This window comes from Schistocerca piceifrons, chromosome 1, assembly GCF_021461385.2.
Source record: "Schistocerca piceifrons isolate TAMUIC-IGC-003096 chromosome 1, iqSchPice1.1, whole genome shotgun sequence".
Taxonomy (NCBI): domain Eukaryota; kingdom Metazoa; phylum Arthropoda; class Insecta; order Orthoptera; family Acrididae; genus Schistocerca; species Schistocerca piceifrons.
Genome location: NC_060138.1, coordinates 495820148 through 495833346, shown reverse-complemented (window position 1 = coordinate 495833346; position 13199 = coordinate 495820148). Strand labels below are relative to the sequence as shown.

The window sequence follows — 13199 nt, the reverse complement described above, 5'->3', positions numbered from 1 at the left end:
TCTACATCAACTGTTTGTGAATTCCTGTACTCTTTGAACTACTGTTTTCTTCTAACTGTTGTGCTATGTACTCCATTTCCCACTTTCCGTTAAGTGTTTCATTTCAGCATAGTTGTTAAAGTCTCTTGCTGGACAGCACTTGTGTTCATAATCAGTATTACCCATTAAGTTCTACTGCAAATAACGAACAGAACTGAGAGAGAAGGGGTGGTGTATAATGGTGTTTGGGTGGCAAAGCAAAAGTTTTACTTTCTTAGTTAAAAACTGCATTGGAACTTTTCCATGAGACAGATACTGGAAGAATAAATAATCAACAATTCGAAATGACCATTAGTGGTGTCGCCTTCACCAGATGAAAGCAAGTGATGTGTTGCTAACAAAACATTGAATTTTAACAAAAGGGTTACCCATAATATGAATAGTTTCATTCTATCATGTAAAAGAGTACCAACCTTTGTTCAAGAGTGCCAGAAGTCATATTCTTCTGCTGTAAACCACCTTATTTGGATATTTTGGCTGTGAAATTTTTGACACTTGTTTCTGACTTATTGTATAATACTTTCAAGACTATGGAGTAGTAAGTCATTATTTATGTATTCTCCTTAAAATGATTGAGGAACTAAAGAAATTGACAGTCAAATATTTTTTCTTTGTCTTGGCATTTTCTCAGTTTGCTGGGTGTGTATTTGACAAGTCTTTGATTGTCATGGCTCTTTCATTTGTTTCCATGACAAAATGCTGTCATGCTGCCACAGTGCCACTTTATAACCTTGGTGTGTACAATATTTGCCTGACGCACTTCCAAACTCTGTTCACTGTATTTTAAATGTCTGTGATTTACATTTCTGAGGCAGATATGGAGTAAGATACACTATTCGCCTAAAATATGTTGGAGACAATCGTTGAGTACTCTAGCTTGGAGATCTCTCTCTCTCTCTCTCTCTCTCTCTGTAGCTGGATATATTTGTCTGCTCTTGTGTGGCTTACATTGAAAACAAAATATTCAAAACTGATTCGTTCAGTTTTAAAAGGAGATGTATTTGTTGTTCTCTCCATCTAGTTCAGTCTTAACATCATCCTTAATGGCCAGCAGAATAGGGCAGGCTCTGCAATATCTCGGACTTTGCTTTAAAACAATGTGGGATTAAAAGTTAGCTGCTTTCCCCAAACCAGGTTCGAACAATGGTGCAAACTGCATACAAAGTGTAACTACGGTAGCACCAGATACCAATAGGCCGAGGGATGTGCTTCATGATGTAATGAAAATCCAAAAGTAGAATTCACACTGAGGCAAAATATATTCTGGACCAATGGGTACACCACAGCCAAAAATGAGAATGTCCTTGACACCTGATGAGTGACTTGTTAGTTGCACATGGCCAAGACGTGGCCGTACACCCACAACTTTGATTACAATGCACTGAGTGAGGGAGTGTCCACATAGACTGGTTGATAACTGAGACTAATGCATGATTAGCAAAAAGAAAAGTCAATGGAATGTCTTGTACTGTTGCCTGTAGCAAAATTTTGTGTGATGGCAGCACCTGATCATGGCGTGAAGAGTCATTAATTTGAATCAGCTTGGACTGCTGTCTGTTGCCCACCTTGCTACAGTATACCTCCGCATTGTGCCTTCTTCATAAGCACTTGTAATATTTGCCCTCATTGTTGTATCCTAGCCAGTAATGCCAACCGAGCCCGCTGTCAAAAGGTTGGCAGCATCAAAGTACGGACGCCATCCGCATAAGCAGCGCCAGCGAGACAGGAAATCGCCGCAAGTCTGCGCGCGCCACCGCTGGCTTCTGGCTTCTTAAGCGCTGGAGTCGCGAGCGCTAGGACAGTTCTGTATTCGCCGCTCAGTTGTATACTCGCCACCGAATTGTGTACTTGCTAGTCAGTTGTGTGTTCATCGCAGCAGAGTTGTTGTTTGTCGTCAGCCGACGCTGACCTAGCCGCTCCGACTCGAACTAGACAGATTTCTGTAGACACCGAGTTCACTACTGTGTTTCTGTATCTTCATGAATAAAGATAATACCGACTTATTTAATCAGAGTGTTTGGGGTTTCATCTTTCTGTTTACTGTTCCAGCGGACCGGTCGGCCCGCTATTAAAAGTGTGGCGGTGACTTCGTAAGCCATTTCCACAGCCAAGTGTTTGTCGCTACGAACACCGCCACAAAACTCATAATGAGGAAATTCCTGTCTGGGAGGTAAGGAAAAACAAGCTGGTAACTTGGAAAAACAGTGCATCACTGCAAATATCTGGTACTAGCTTAGGATTGTAGAGAATAAGGTCGAGTGGCCGACAGTAAACATAAGTTCTTTACCACTTTATTGTTTTTTGTGGAAATCAGCTGCACTGCATCATTGGAGCTCTGGGCCATTTGTGTAATATCAAAATACGCCAAAAAGTTTGTTGCGCTGCTGCTGATACTTAAAATGTGCACACAATTCGCAGCACTTCAGGCAGACTGGGCCAGACTGTCCTAATGCTAATTTGTGGTCTTCCCTGTTTGGGCATAAACAACTCATTGCTTCATGAGCTAAACTTTCAGTGTATGACTTATCACACTTACAAGTGAATTTACTTTTTTGACTCAACCCCTGCAAATCTGCAATCCAAGATGTACAACTTATATAGTGTCTGACTTTTAATGTTGCAAGAATTCTAGAGTTGATGCTACCTCTTTCATTTTGGTAGAAAAAAATGTGCAGATAATGAAGAGAATATGTCAGACTATGGTAACTGCACATCAGACAATGGGGCTAACTTTTGGTCTGAATAACATAAGTGAGGATTCGTAGAGAGAGAGAGAGAGAGAGAGAGAGAGAGAGAGAGAGAGAGAGAGAGAGAGAGAGAAAAGGCCATTTGGCAATCCAGATATTTAATCCTGCTGGCCTGTGGCCTGAAAATGCAATGTGACATGCTTGTGTGATATACTTTCCAGGCTTCTTTAAGCCTTTTCAAAATTGTGGAAGTGCCAGGGTGGCTGGCAATGCCTGTGGCAGCTACAACATTGAACTAGTTAAATGCTTGATCAAATCCTGATACTGGGTTAGCTGTTGCTGCCAATGCTCAAGAAATCTGGCTTGTGGTACCATTTGGTGAACAAAAACCGTGACTGCCTTGTTGCCAATGTTATGTCCCTCACTTATGGTCAACAATGTTTATTGAGCACAAATAACTTCTGGGGTAACAAATAAAAATTGTCTGTTAGTTGATAAACCAAACAGTCGAAATTCTAAGCAGTGCAATCATCTGAGCCACAATAGAAACTAATATGGGATAGTTTGCTTAAGTTGAATAAGATTGAAACACTGTTTCTGCAATAAGCATTTATTGAGTGATCAGAGCTCCATTAAGCCTACCAGTGGTGGAAACCGCAAGTTCATCATTCATAGCACTATGCACACAGCAAACTGTCACAATGGCCAGAGTCTGCAGGTAGAGGCGAGTTGGGTAATGGAAACTGAGGATGAGTTGGCCACCATGCGGCCCCTATGGAAACCTGCATGACCGACCAGCAATATCAGCTGTGCTCTCACTGCAACAGCCATATGCGATGTTACATGTAATGATGTATCTGTGTTTTGCATCCTTAATCCATTTATTAGGCACATAATTCTCTAGACTGTAATTTATAATCTGCTTAAACTTTGCTTATAATTCCTCTACATCCATGTTATGGAACTGAGTGGTGCCTGGTGCCAATTCACTGTCTAAGTGAGATGCCAGTGCTTATCTGCTCTTTCTTGCAGAAATATTCTCCTAGCTTTCTTAACTGATTTATGAACTTTCGTAACCATTGTTGCTATAATATCATGATCACTAAACCCCATTTCTATACTGACCTTGTTGATAAGGTCCAGTGTGTTTGTAGCTACCAGATCTAAGTTATTTCCATTGCATGTGGGCTGCCGAACTAGCTGCTCGGATGCAGAAAACTTGTTCAGAAGTACTTTACGTGACTGACTGTACCCCCACCCCGTTGCAATGAATCCATAGACATCCCAGTCAATACTCAGAGGTTAAAGTTGCCTTCAACTAATTACACATGATCTGAGTATTTACATAGTACTGACCATAATCATTCTTTGAATGACTCTAGATCTGTCACAATAGAATCGCGTGATTGGTAAAAACATCTAACAATAAAATTGGGTTCACCTAGACCTATTATAAGGGACCAGGTAACTTCTCTGTCGCACTCAACTTCAACCTCAATAGAGAGAATATTTCTGTCAACTGCTATGAACACTCCCCTCCTATTGTCTTGAATCTCTATTTCTGATATAAGTTCCATGGCTTACTAATTATCTCAGTGCTTTCCACTTCGGGTTTTGGCAAGCTGTCAGTCCCGAGAATAATTTGAGCACTAGAACTTTCCTGGAGGATAGTAAATTCAGGAACTTTGTTATGAGAACTTTGACAGTTTACTGATAAAATTTTGACTGTCAAAGTGGTCTGACTTCCCTTGCTGCATATTGGCTGATGAGTGTTCATAAGAGTATCTCAAACTACTGCCTAGCCTAAAAATCCTCACATGCACTCCACAGGCACTCTGAGTAGCTGCTTCCTTTGTATAGTGCACTCATGACCTATTGAGGAGAGTCCTACAAACCACCAACCAATAATGGAGGCCAAGAAGTCTGTAGTCAAGACAATGAATGGTTTGGTTGAGACTCCCCACTCAGCTCCAGATCCTGATCAACTCTGGGGAAATGCTGCAAGTTTCAGGCTCTGCTTGCACCCAATGTGTGAGGCCTGCAGCCTTCACCACTTTTGCCAGCTGCCTGTATGAACTGAGAATGGCCTCGGAACCCATGTGACTGGCATCATTTCTGCTGACATCAGCCACAACTTGTGATATTACTGAACCCTGTGTGCTCGATAGTTGCACGTGAGATCGCCTCCACTTCTCAGATAAGGCCCACACTGGCAAACATATCGAGTGCACAATAGCTTTCTTTCCAGCCCTGAAAGCTGTCTGCGTAAGGGGCTCCCTCTGTGCCTAACATTGGAGCTCCCGATAACTAGTAAACCCCTCCCTCCGTGTGCCTGCTCAGAAACTGCTGAAGGAATGGTTAGCTGTCCACTCACAGGGTGAATGGGTGAGGCCAGACAACCAGTCTCCACATTGGCCCACTGCCTTGAGTGATGGAAACACCATCCACCACTCACTCTGCTATGAGGGCTGATCTGACATGTCGAGTACACTAGAAGGTGCCTCGGTAGTAGAACCCATGGGCAAAACAAGTGAAACCTGAGGTGTTGTGTGCAACGCGCCAGTTTCTCCACCACTGCTACAACCTTAGGCAGCAGCCTGAAGGTGACTGACTATAACAAAAAGTGCATTCAGCTCCTCCTGTGTTCGTACACAGCATGCACACATCCAACCCGTCCTAGCAAGACCAACTGAAGAAGTAAACTATAAAAGCAGTCAGAACCCTAGATACACAACTTGATACCCTCTTGATGTGTCATCAGTGGACATTGATGCCTCGATGAGGTATGCAGCTGGCTGTTCAGAAGAAATAAAAACTTTGCTACAGGCTGCCCGCATTTACTCTTACAAAAACACAAAATTAAATCTGTTTAACAGAAAAACACACTAAATTTAATAAATATACCACAAGGAGAATACAGGAAAAGATAAACACGTAACTTACTGCTCTGTAAATATTTATCAGCTGAGAGCTGGAGCCTTGCTCACTGACTTACTAGACAAATGGACACTTGTCTTCAAAACAAAACAAATGAGCAAGTACTGTGCTGCAGACTGCTTTCCATGTAGTTGGCATTTTAGCAGTGTTGTTATGTTGTGCTTCACATCAGTGATATAAAGGTAGTGATGTTCTTGTCTGTCCTCATTCTGAAGACTTGTTTGATTTAGCTCCCCATTCTGTTCTGTCCTGTGCAAGTCGCATCGCCTCTTTATAACTGCTGCAGCCCCCCATGTGGACATGCTTATTATTCCAGCCCTATTCTTCATCTACTCTGATATCCCCCTGTGCACACCTTCATTACCAAATTAATGATTCCTTGATGTCTCAGGATGTGTCATACTGACTAATCCCTTTTTTTAGTTGAGTTGTGCCATAAATTTTTTTCCCCTCCCATATTTGATTCAGTACGTCGTCATACACTACCCAATCTACACATCTGATCCCCTGCGTTTTCCTGTAGCACCACATTTTAAAAGCTTCTAATTTCTTCTTTTGACAAGCTTACGGTCTGCATTTCATTTCTATATACCAACCACTACATTCATACAGGTACTTTTAAAAACTACATTTTGTACTGTCAGTTGTTATGTTGAATAAATAATAAAACTTTTCTACTACCTTCAGCTCCCAGGTCATAATCTAACTTCCTCAGTATCAACAGACTACATTCCATTAACCTTGTTTTACTGTTATAGATGTTCATGTTAAAATCTCTTCTCAAGGCAGTATTCATTCTGTTCAACTGAACTCCCAATTTCTTTGCCATCTCTGACAACTACAATGTCATCAACTAACTTAAAAGTTTTGATTTCTGCTCCATGAAATTTAATTTCTTCATGGTTTCCTGTACTTCTTACTCTGTGTGCAGACTGAATAAAATAGGGATATGCTACATCCCTATCTCAATCCCTTCTCCAGTAATGCACCCTGCAAGTTCCAGATAATCTATCACTCCTTTTGTTTTATCCTTCAGCTTTAGGAGACTGAATACTAGTCCACATGTCAAAAAGTATTTTTCTCTGAGTCTACTAATGTTATAAATGCGGCTTTGTCTTTCTTCTGTCCATTATCCAAAGAAAAATCATAGGTTCAGTATTTCCTTACATGTTTCTACATTTCTTCATCTTTTGTCTGAATAGCCTCTGCTAATCATTCCTTTCTTGTGTAGATAATTCAACTTAGTTTTTACAACCACAACTTATTAAACTCAATACTAATACCTGTCATCACCTATCTTCTTTCTTCTTGGGATTATTAGATTCTTCTTGAAGTCTGAGAGTATTTTGTTTGTCTTGTATATCTTACATACCAGGTAGACCTGTTTTGTCATTTGGTCCTGTTCAGAATATTAATAATTTTGAGGAATATCATCTACTCCAGGTGCCCTGTTTGAACATAAGTCTTTCACTGCTCTGTCAAATTCTTCTCAGATTATTGCACCACCACTTACATCTTCATCCACTTTGCCTCCTCCTTTTGGTAATATAATCTTTAAGTTTTTTGCTGTTATATAGCCATTCATTATGTTCCTTCCACCTCACAGCCTTCTCTACTTTGCTTAGTACTGGATTGTCATCTGAGCTCTCTCTTGCTGTTTGTACTGTTGCTTCTCTTTACACTAAAGATTTCTTTAATTTTCCTATAAGTGACATCCATGTTTCCTGTAGTTTTGCATACTTCTAGAGCTTTGCATTTTCCTTGTAGCCATTATCTCTTCACCACTTTCCATCCAATTTTACAAGTGTCTTTTTTCCTTTTTTTCACTACTTCATCTTTCAGACCTACCCATTCATTTTTTATCTACTATTTCATTGTGGTGTGCATTATCTACCCACGAACAATGGTCAGAGTAGACTTCACATCTGCTCCTGAAAATATTTTGCAATTTAAAACCTGGTTTCCAAATCTCTGTCTTACCTTAAGTTATCTGCCTGAAATCTCCTACTTTTTCGACATATCTTATATGAATCCACCCTTTTTTCATGATTCTTAAATAAAATGTTTGCAACAATAATTGTGCACTGTGCAACACTCTTACCTTCCTGCTTCCTGTTTCATTCCTTTCCCTCAATCCATGTTCTATTACTGTTTTTCCATCTTCCATTTTCCACTATTTAATTCCAGTTGCCTATCACAGTTAAATGTCTTGTTACAGATAAGAAGCAGTTTCTTGCACCTCATCATATATTTTTCCAATCTGTTGTTAGCAGAGCTACTGTAGGCATGTATTCTTGTGGCGTTATGGTGGGGGTTCTTGGCCTGATGTCCGTCTTATCTATGACAAACCATTCACTATGCTGTTGATGGTACTTCACCCAGTGTTATTTTTTGTTCAGTGATAAAGCTACTCTTGTCACCCCTGTTGGATTTTGCATTGATAATGCCAGAATCACAACACCCGACATCCTGTTGCTCCTGCCAGTACACTTCTCTGCACTAATTCCTAGTATATGTGACGGCAACTTATCCATTTCTCATTTCAGTATTTCTAATCTGTAAACATAATGAAGGGACCTGACTTGCAGAATGACAGAGAAGTACACTCCTGGAAATGGAAAAAAGAACACATTGACACCGGTGTGTCAGACCCACCATACTTGCTCCGGACACTGCGAGAGGGCTGTACAAGCAATGATCACATGCACGGCACAGCGGACACACCAGGAACCGCGGTGTTGGCCGTCGAATGGCGCTAGCTGCGCAGCATTTGTGCACCGCCGCCGTCAGTGTCAGCCAGTTTGCCGTGGCATACGGAGCTCCGTCGCAGTCTTTAACACTGGTAGCATGCCGCGACAGCGTGGACGTGAACCGTATGTGCAGTTGACGGACTTTGAGCGAGGGCGTATAGTGGGCATGCGGGAGGCCGGGTGGACGTACCGCCGAATTGCTCAACACGTGGGGCGTGAGGTCTCCACAGTACATCGATGTTGTCGCCAGTGGTCGGCGGAAGGTGCACGTGCCCGTCAACCTGGGACCGGACCGCAGCGACGCACGGATGCACGCCAAGACCGTAGGATCCTACGCAGTGCCGTAGGGGACCGCACCGCCACTTCCCAGCAAATTAGGGACACTGTTGCTCCTGGGGTATCGGCGAGGACCATTCGCAACCGTCTCCATGAAGCTGGGCTACGGTCCCGCACACCGTTAGGCCGTCTTCCGCTCACGCCCCAACATCGTGCAGCCCGCCTCCAGTGGTGTCGCGACAGGCGTGAATGAAGGGACGAATGGAGACGTGTTGTCTTCAGCGATGAGAGTCGCTTCTGCCTTGGTGCCAATGATGGTCGTATGCGTGTTTGGCGCCGTGCAGGTGAGCGCCACAATCAGGACTGCATACGACCGAGGCACACAGGGCCAACACCCGGCATCATGGTGTGGGGAGCGATCTCCTACACTGGCCGTACACCACTGGTGATCGTCAAGGGGACACTGAATAGTGCACGGTACATCCAAACCGTCATCGAACCCATCGTTCTACCATTCCTAGACCGGCAAGGGAACTTCCTGTTCCAACAGGACAATACACGTCCGCATGTATCCCGTGCCACCCAACGTGCTCTAGAAGGTGTAAGTCAACTACCCTGGCCAGCAAGATCTCCGGATCTGTCCCCCATTGAGCATGTTTGGGACTGGATGAAGTGTCGTCTCACGCGGTCTGCACGTCCAGCACGAACGCTGGTCCAACTGAGGCACCAGGTGGAAATGGCATGGCAAGCCGTTCCACAGGACTACATCCAGCATCTGTACGATCGTCTCCATGGGAGAATAGCAGCCTGCATTGCTGCGAAAGGTGGATATACACTGTACTAGTGCCGACATTGTGCATGCTCTGTTGCCTGTGTCTATGTGCCTGTGGTTCTGTCAGTGTGATCATGTGATGTATCTGACCTCAGGAATGTGTCAATAAAGTTTCCCCTTCCTGGGACAATGAATTCACGGTGTTCTTATTTCAATTTCCAGGAGTGTAGTTGGCACAGCCATTGTTGAATGGTGGGAGCAGAGGGCTGGAGGTCAACATTTAAAATCTTTGAGAATGCAATAGTGATTTGGAAACTTCACCAGCCATCTGACAAGAGTTACACATTTTTCATAATATAAATATTTTGAAAATTGCTGAAATTTAGCAGTTTTTACCAAATGTGTTATTAGTGATTTTGGGATGTCAGGAGTTCAGAAAATTAATTAATTTTGCATAAATTATTTGATACTGTCACATAGAATAGTATTCTGGAGAAATTTTCGGTTAGGATGCTGTAGGTTATATTTCCTCTAGCTTGATGTAGGTAACTGGAAGCATGTAAGCAAACTGAGAAAAATTTGACAATAGGAGTATTCCCTCATCGAGCTAGGACATTAAGAACTATTTGCAATCTGAAAACAATGGAAGTGTTCAGAATTAGGACAGTGGGTATGAAAATGACTTGAATTCACAAGAAATGATACTTACACCACCACAAATAATTTGAACACCTTTAGTGAATTAAACATACTGATAAACAATAAAAACAAATTTAAAAACAAAGATTATATTTGATTGAAGAAACAAGAAACCTCTTACCTCACAACAGAATGTTTGAACGTGTGTTATAAAACAACTAACACATTTAGCAAACAGAGGAAAATCCAGAGCAGAACTACTACTATATGAATTAGGATAGACCAGTAAACCTCCCCTCCGTGATTCCTTAAAGAATTGGCTTCCATGTATAAAATCAAAATCAGTTAATGAATTACATATTTGATGTTAAGCAGGTAAGTGATAAAAAGTTTAGGAAGGTTTGAAATTATGTTTAAAGTTTGTTAGAATTTGCTAAATACTTTCATTATGAAACATTGGATGAATATAGTCTGGGTAATTTGCACTCCATTTTAAACAAGTCAGTTTCCACATCTCAGTGTTTATAACATCACATTTCCTGAACTGTGTGTTGCATAATGATTGTAAATTTGCAGGTACATTCAGTTTTATATGTTGATACTGTCTGCAAAGTGTGTTGCGAGTAGAGTTTGAAGTAAAGAAGCAATAAATTAAAATGTAATGCTTGATGCTGAAGTTTCACCGTGCTCTATTTTAAGCTAAAGCTAGTTTTCCACATATCTCACTGTTTATGACATTATCTGCTGCACCATGTGTCATACAGTGATATAGTTTTGCAAGTACATTCAGTGGCATATTTGGATACTATCTGCAAAATTTGTTGCAAATAGAATTGGTAGAAAAGAAGTAATAAATTGAAACACTGTGCCTGTTGGTGATGTTTTACTGCATGAACAGGAAAAATATGGCAAGCAATAAACTTTTTTCCTTTCATTATTTTGTGGGGTATCAGCGAAAGAAAAGTTTTGTAAAGGTTTGAAATTGTGTAAAGTTTGTTGGAAGTCCATTCTCAAATACTGGATGAATATAGTGTAGATAATTTGTGTGCCATGAGTTATGCTACCTCAGTTTCTAACTTTAATACTTTTCATCTTGTCTTAAACCCATACCATAAGATTATACGTCCTAGTGATCGGATTATGAGAGCGTTTTAAATTTTTAAACTTAGTCAATAATTAAATGAAATATTGTAAATCAAATATTTGTTTCCCGTAGAAGCTGTTAGATAGGTAGCTTGCAACTGGGACGATGCACCATGCACTAGGTTAGCCATTTAGTAATATAAATTGCTACTCACAACATAGAGAAGGCATTGAGTGGCAGACTAGGTTCATTTACAAGTAGTTGTCCCATAGATTAAAGGCCTTCATATTTACACACACACACACACACACACACACACCTCTCCAGACACTGAGGACTGATTGATCTGATATCTTAATCTAATTTTAAATGTGCCTGTCTGTTACTCTAACACTTTATCCTAATTCATATTGTTGACACATTTCACATTATAGATATTGAGGGCATGGCCCTTGGATAAAAAAATAACTACATTGGTTGCTAAAGTAAATCCTGGCGATTTAATAACACAGAAAAGGATGATTACCAGAACACTTTGCAAACAAACCATGTCAGAGAAATGTATTTCATTAATTCAGAACAAATTGACAGAATTTTCTTGGCAAAATCTTTTTCTTAGAATTAAGTCAGTGTCTGTGTTTATTATATTTTCGTAAGACCAAGAAAATTCTACACTTAGGGGTTTTATTCAAATAAATTGACAGGAGAGAAATTGAGAGAGGACTTAACTCCTTTGTAAACCATAAAAATTGCCATTTATCTGCTGCAAGGGCTCTCCTCCTTCCCCATTAGAACTAGCATCCCTTGAATGAGGGCTGTTGTACAGAGATAAGTTCATACTAAGTGCTGTATTGGCAAAGCACCCATTAACTGCATTGAAGATTCATGACAAGTACAGAACTGAGTGCAAGATGAGAATTGTATGGAAATGTACCTTTTGTGAGCAGCTATTTTAAGACTGGATTGATAGACAGCTAAGCATGTGTAAAGATAAACTTAAAACAGGTGTGTTTGTATAGTATTGTAAATAGTTCCATTTCAAAGTGGCGGGCTGACAGATTATTAGAAATTTTTCTGTGTGAGCTGTTGACTGTCATCTAAACTGGATTTTTCTGAAGGGTCTACAAAAACTAAGTTATACTGAATTATTCTGTGACAAAAATACTTCTTCTGATGAAGTTCTTGTCATAATTATGAGAAGGGTACACAACAGTAGCTTTAGCCAAGGCTAAACAGTATAACTCTGCAAATATCTCTCATTTTTCTTAATGATTACCTGTTATAAGTCTGTGAAGCAGTCTTAGATTCATTAAAGGAGCACTGTTTACATGTTTTGAGCATTTAAAAATGAGATACATGCATATATTCTTCCAATTTAATTAAAATGTTATTCACAAACTGAAAGGTATAGCATATATAAAAAATAATTTTACATCACACCGAAAATACTCGGAAGGGAAATGTTGCACTCTATTTGCAGTAGTGCTTTTCTTTATGAAAGTTTGAAACAGTCCATTTTTCTTCTCCCCCTTTTTTTAGAGGAATATGCATGTTTGTATTTAAAGAAACAATATGAATTTTAACAATGTGGGAAAAGATAGATTGCTACTTAATGTAAAGATAACATGCTAAGTTGCAGACAGGCACAATTAAAAGATGCCTATATATACGCTTTCAGCCACAGCCATCATCGGAAAAAGAGAAACACACACCATTCATTCACATAAGCAAGCACGTCTCACCCTCACGTTATTGCCAACTCCAGCCAGAGTGCAACTGTAACGTGGGACAGTAGCAGCAACCTTGAAGGAGTGAAGAGGATCACTGTCTGGCAGAGTGTGCAGGGACTAAAAGTGCCAACAGGTGCAACATTAGGAGGTTGGGCAGCAGGGCGGAGGGGAAAATGGAGCAAAAAAGGAGAGGAGTGGAGAAAGATTGGTGGGTTCATTGGCAGAAGGTGGCAAACGGAATGTAGAAGATGGGAACCGTTTCCAACTGTGCAAGTAAACTGTCGG

The 13199-nt window shown here is 40.7% G+C and overlaps 1 protein-coding gene across 3 annotated transcripts in view; it reads left to right on the top strand.

The window, feature by feature from the left end:
- Nucleotides 1-13199, top strand: part of LOC124795951 (kelch-like protein 38) — a 152689-nt gene that overhangs the window by 18740 nt on the left and 120750 nt on the right. Inside the window, exon 3 of one of the 3 annotated variants that reach the window (XM_047260047.1) lies at nt 2089-2209. The exons of the other annotated variants lie outside the window; for them this stretch is intronic. The gene's annotated coding sequence lies outside the window, so the exon portion shown is untranslated. The remainder of the gene's footprint in view (nt 1-2088; nt 2210-13199) is intronic. 3 annotated transcript variants of the gene reach the window in all.